We start from the raw sequence: 6031 nt of genomic DNA on the forward strand, positions 1-6031 counted from the left end.
AAACTTTTAAACAGAAAATATTTGAATTTGTTGGACTTTTCCTGATTAAAATTGTTCACTTTTGGGAAAGTGGGTGAGAGGGGTTGACAGGCTCTTTAACAGAAAGTGAGTCCGTCGAATGTAATTGGCAAAGGAGCCAGAGGGGTAGAGGAGATTTGAATTTTCTTTTGACACAGTGTTTGAAAATGGGGTTCAGGGAATCAATCTTGATTGACTAATTTAGCAAGATGTTTGAGGAAGTAACAAGGGGAACCTGTAGATGTGCTTTATCTGGATTTCCAGAAGGTATGCTGTACCTGTCCTGGGACTGTTTGATGGGGACAATGCAGAGGACCATTTACATTGTACCCAACCTTGTGCTATACCGATCATGGGAGTGTTTTGATGGGGACATCATCGAGGGAGATTTACTCTGTATCTAACACCATTTTGTATCAGCCTTGGGAGTGTTTCATGGGGCAACGTAGAGGGAGCTGTGCTGTAACTGATTGGAGAATGGTTCAAGCTGGCACTTAGTACTCAGATTCTCCAGTACAGACACCCTTCACTTTAAAAATAAAATTTCATTCAGAGATAAGAGAAACCATCACCGGTCCCCCCACTGTCTCCCCCCCCCCCCCCCTCCCCCCCCGGTCTCTCCCCCCCCCCCTGTCTCCCCCCCCCCCCCTGTCTCCCCCCCCCACCCCCCCCCCCCCCCCTTTGCAGGCCCAGAGGGGCAGTGACAATCCTGAACATTGTTGTAGTCTGCTTGATATTTCATGTGTCTTTTTCTGTTCCATAGAATCTCTACAATGCAGAAGGAGGCCATTCAGCCCATCGGTCTGCACTGACCCTCCAATATGGCACCCCACTCAGGACCACTCCTCCACCCTATCCCCAGAACCCCACCTAACCTTTGGACACTCAGGGGAAGTCTCTTATTATGGCCAATCCACCTAACCTGTGCATCTTTGGACTGAGGGAGGAAATTGGAGCACCCAGAAGGAACCCACGCAGACACGGGGAGGAAGTGCAAACCCTACAGAGTCACCCGAGGCCGGAATCAAACCCCCCTCCCTTTGATCTCCAGTCAGCCTCTGTTTGAATGACCAGAGCCCCAGTTTCTCTAATCTGTCCTGGTAACTAAATCCTCTCTTCCCTGGGATCATCTCAGTGAATCTCTTCTACACCCTCTCCATGGCCTTGACATCCTTCCTGGTGTAATATCCCCAAAACCTGATCTAATATTCCAACTGCAGCCTAACCAATGATTTGTACCAGGTTTACATGACATCTGTCATTTTGTACTCTAAAACCTTGGATCCCATGTGTATTTGAAACACTTTATCAACTTGTCCTCCCACATTTAAACATTTGTGTATCTGAACTCTTTTTAGGGTTTTGGAGATATTAACAAAACATGGCTGAAATACATTGACATCTAATGTCTGATATAATGTGTGTTATGGGAGAGAGAAGTTTAGTCTGAGTTAGAAACTCAAACAGGCGCATCATTGCAGACAGGTCACCATGGAAACGCTGATAAGACATTCCTTCACTGCAAACAGGTCACCGTGGAAACGCTGATCAGACATTCCTAACCTGCAGACAGGTCACCATGGAAACGCTGATAAGACATTCCTTCACTGCAGACAGGTCACCGTGGAAACGTTGATAAGACATTCCATTCCACAGAATCCACTCATTGGAAACTCTAATCGGATCGGGGAGAGGGACAGATTTTGTCTGTTATTAACCTCAACATAAACTTAAACCAGAGTGAATAATGGAACAGATTAAATTCTAATGCGTGATATTTTCGCTACAGTAGTGGAATTATCAGAAATAATAGAATTAACAGGCAGGGTAGTTTAGGGAAAATGAAGAAATTACTGAAGAAACGTAACTGCTGTGAACCAAGAATGTGTCCTTGTAACTCACAGATTAGATAAATTCCTGCTGTCTTTTCCTCACTTGCTGCATGAACTGTGTTCCGTACTGGCCACCAAACCTCAGGAAAGATACATTGCACTCGGTAACGGTCCAGTACAGATTGACCATGATGAAGTGAGGTTGGTGAACTGAGTGAATCCCTTCGCACACACGGAGAACATTAATGGTCGCTCCTCAGTGTGAACATGTCGATGAATCTCCAGGTCTGATTAAATCTATTCCACAGTACCCAGATTTCCAAGGTTTCTTCCAGCGTGACTACATATTGTTCGAAAGGTCAGACCATCGGCTAAAACGTCATCCACATTCCAAACACGGGAACTGTTTCTCCCACATTGAACAGGGTCTTTGAACAAAGAACAATACAACACAGGAACAGGCCATTCGGCCCTCCAAGCCTGTACTGGTCATGATACCAATCATTGCCAAAACGTTCAGCACTTCCTTGTGCTGTATCCCTCTATACCCATCCTATCCATGTGTTTGTCAAGATGCCTTTTGAACGCCATTAATGTATCTGCTTCCACAACCTCCCCTGGGAATGCGTTCCAGGCACTCACCACCCACTGCGTAAACAAGCCTGCCTCGCACATCTCCTCTAAACTTTGCCCCAGAGACCTATGCCCCCTGGTGACTGATCCCTCCACCCTGGGAAAGAGTGCCTGCCCATCCACTCTATCCATGCCCCTCATAATCTTGTCGACCTCTTTCAGGTCACCCCTCAACCTCTGTCTTTCTAACGAAAACAGTCCGCGTCTATTCAGCCTCTCCACATAGCTAACGCCCTCCAGATGAGGCAACATCCTGGTAAACCTCCTCTGCACCTCTCCAAAGCCTCCACATTCTTCTGGTACTCTGGCAACCAGAATTGTGGACAATACTCCAAGTGTGGCCTTACCAAGGTTCTATGCAACTGCAGCATGACTTGCCAGTTTTTATACTTGATGCCCTGTCCAATGAAGGCAAGCAATCCGTCTGCTTTCTTGAGTAACTTGTCTATTTGTGCTGCCAACTTCAAAGATCTGTGCACATGCAACACAGAGAACTCTGACTTTCTATATTCCTCTGAGTTTTGACATTTACAGTATATTTCCCGTCATAATATTATAATATTCTCTTTAACCAGTAATGCTACTCCCCCACCCCTTTTACATCCCTCTCTATCTCTCCTGAAGCATCTGTATCCTCCAACATTCAGTTGCCAATCCGGCCCTTCACTTAAACATGTTTCTGTGATAGCCGCAACATCGTAATTCCAAGTACTAATAAGTGCTCTAAGTTCATCTGCCTCCCCGCTATACTTCTGGCGTTGAAACAAATACTCTTCAAAACGCTATGTTTGAGCAGACAAGGTGATGTTGTTCTCATATTTTTGTTCTCCAATTCCCCTTCAGTTATTACACCTTCTGCGCTCTCGTTCCCACCCCCATACTAGTTTAAATCCTCCCGAGTGACTCGAGCAAACCTCGCAGCCAGGATATTGGTGCCACTCCAGTTTAGATGCAACACTTCCTTCTTGTACAGGTTACACCTGTCCCAGAAGATATCCCAGTGGCTGTTCACCCTCCCCCTTCAGGATGTACTGTGTTCGTTCAGAGACATCCTGGACCCTGGCACCAGAGAGGCAAAGTACCATCCTGGAGTCTCTTTCCTGTCCACAGAAGCACCTATTTGTGCCCCTTCCTATCGAGTCCCCTATAACTATCGTTCTCCTGCACTTTGCCCTCCCCTGCTAAGCAACAGAGCCAGTTGTGGTGCCACTGTTCAGGCTGCTGTTGTTGCTTTCCCCACTGGGCTATCCCTCCAAACAGTATCCAAAACGGTATACCTGTTAGAGAGGGGGACAGCCATAGGGGATTCCTGCACTGCCTGCCTGCCCTTCCTAGCAGTCACCCATCTGTCTGATCCAGTGAACAGACTGTGGAAATAACTGGACCCAGTTACGCAGCCTGACATCACACCATTCACAACACAGAGACACGTGTCCTGTGTGGACAAGGCTTCAACTGCTCATCCAACATGGAGAGACACAGGACACAGGCATCATAGAGAACGTGTGGAAATATGAGGACTGTGCGAAACAGTTCAAATGTTCATCTCGGGCACCAATATCCTGAGAGTAGGGCTGATCAGAGATAGTGGACAGAACTCATGCCACGAGTGTGAGGAGATGGGCGAGGCCCTAAATGAATATGTTGCTTCAGTATTCACGGGAGAGAGGGACCTTGTTGCTCATGAGAGCAGTGTGAACCAAGTTGATAGACTCGAACAGGTTGACATTAAGGAGGATGTGCTGGAAATTTTGAAAAGCATCAAGATAGATAAGTCCCCTGGGCCTGACGGGATATAACCAAGGTTACTACAGGAAGTGAGGAAGGAGATTTCTGTGCCATTGGCGATGATCGTTGTGTCCTTGCTCTCCACTGGAGTAGCACCAGATGTTTGGAGGGAGGCAAATGTTGTTTCCTTGTTCAAGAAAGGGAATAGGGAAATCCCTGGGAATTACAGACCCATCAGTCTTACATCTGTGGTGAGCAAATTATTGGAAAGGATTGTGATAGGTAGGATTTATGATTACTTAGAAAATCATAGTTTGATTAAAGGTAGTCAGTCATGCATCACAAGCCTCATTGAATTCTTTGATGATGTGACAAGACACATTGATGAAGGTCGGGCAGGGATGTGGTGTATATGGATTTCAGTAAGACATTTGATAATGTTCCCCATGGTAGGCTCATTCAGAAAGTTAGGGGACATGGGATACAGGGAAATTTGGCTGTCTGGATACAGAATTGGCTGGCCAATAGAATACAGCGGGTAGTGGATGGAAAGTATTCTGCCTGGTGGTCGATGACCAGTGGTGTCTTGCAGGGATCTGTTCTTGGACCTCTGCCCTTTGTTGTTCTTATAAATGATTTGGATGAGGAAGTGGAAGGCGGGTTAGTACGTTTGTCGATGACACAATGGTTGGGGAAGTTGTAGAATGTAGATAGTGTTGGGGGCTGATGCAAGTTACAATAGGACATTGACAGGATGCAGAGCTGGGCTGAGAAGTGGCAGGTGGAGTTCAACCTAGATCAATGTGAAATGATTCATTTTGGAAGGTCGAATTTGAATGCTGAATACAGCGTTAAAAGGCAGAATTCTTGGAAGTGTGGATGAACAGAGGGATCTTGGGGTCCACATACACAGATCCCTCAAAGTTGCCATCCAGGTTGATAGGGTTGTTAAGAAGGCATATAGTGTGTTGGCTTTCATTAACAGGGGGGTTGAGTTTAATAGCCGTGATGTTTTGCTGCAGCTTTATTAAATCCTTGTTTTTTTTTATAAATTTAGATTACCCAATTATTTTTTCCAATTAAGGGGCAATTTCGCGTGGCCAATCCACCTACTCTGCACATTTTTGGGTTGTGGGGGCGAAACCCACGCAGACACGGGGAGAATTTGCAAACTCCACACGGACAGTGACCCAGAGCCGGGATTGAACCTGGGACCTCAGCGCTGTGAGGCGGTTGTGCTAACCACTAGGCCACCGTGCTGCCCCTATTAAATGGATAGCCAGAGACCTTTCCCCAGGGTGGAAATGGCTATTATGAGGTGACATAATTTTAAGGTGATTGGAGGAAGGTATGGGGGAGATGTCAGATGTAGGTTCTTTACACCGAGAGTTGTGGTTGCGTGGAATGCACTGCCAGCAGAGGTGGTGGAGTCAGAGTCATTCGGGACTTTTGGCATATGGACATCAGTAAATTGAAGGGTGTAGGTTAGGTTGATCTTAGATTAGGAGAAATGGTCGGCACAATATCGTGGATGAAGGGCCTGTCCTGTGCCGTACCTTTCTATGTTCTAAACTCTTCCCAGTCATTATGGTCAATGCGTATTATATAAGTGGGGAGTGAACAGGAATGGAGTAAATTCAGAGACAGGCAAAGCAGCACTCACTTATTAGCCTTGACCAGAACACCAGGGGTGGTATTCTCCCCTACCCGGCAGGGCAGGGGGTCCCGGCTTACCGGAGTGGCGCCAACGACTCCGGCTTCGGGCCTCCCCAAAAGGTGCGGAATTCTCCACATCTTTAGGGGCTCAGCCCTGCACCGGA

This window comes from Scyliorhinus canicula, unplaced genomic scaffold, assembly GCF_902713615.1.
Source record: "Scyliorhinus canicula unplaced genomic scaffold, sScyCan1.1, whole genome shotgun sequence".
NCBI lineage: Eukaryota > Metazoa > Chordata > Chondrichthyes > Carcharhiniformes > Scyliorhinidae > Scyliorhinus > Scyliorhinus canicula.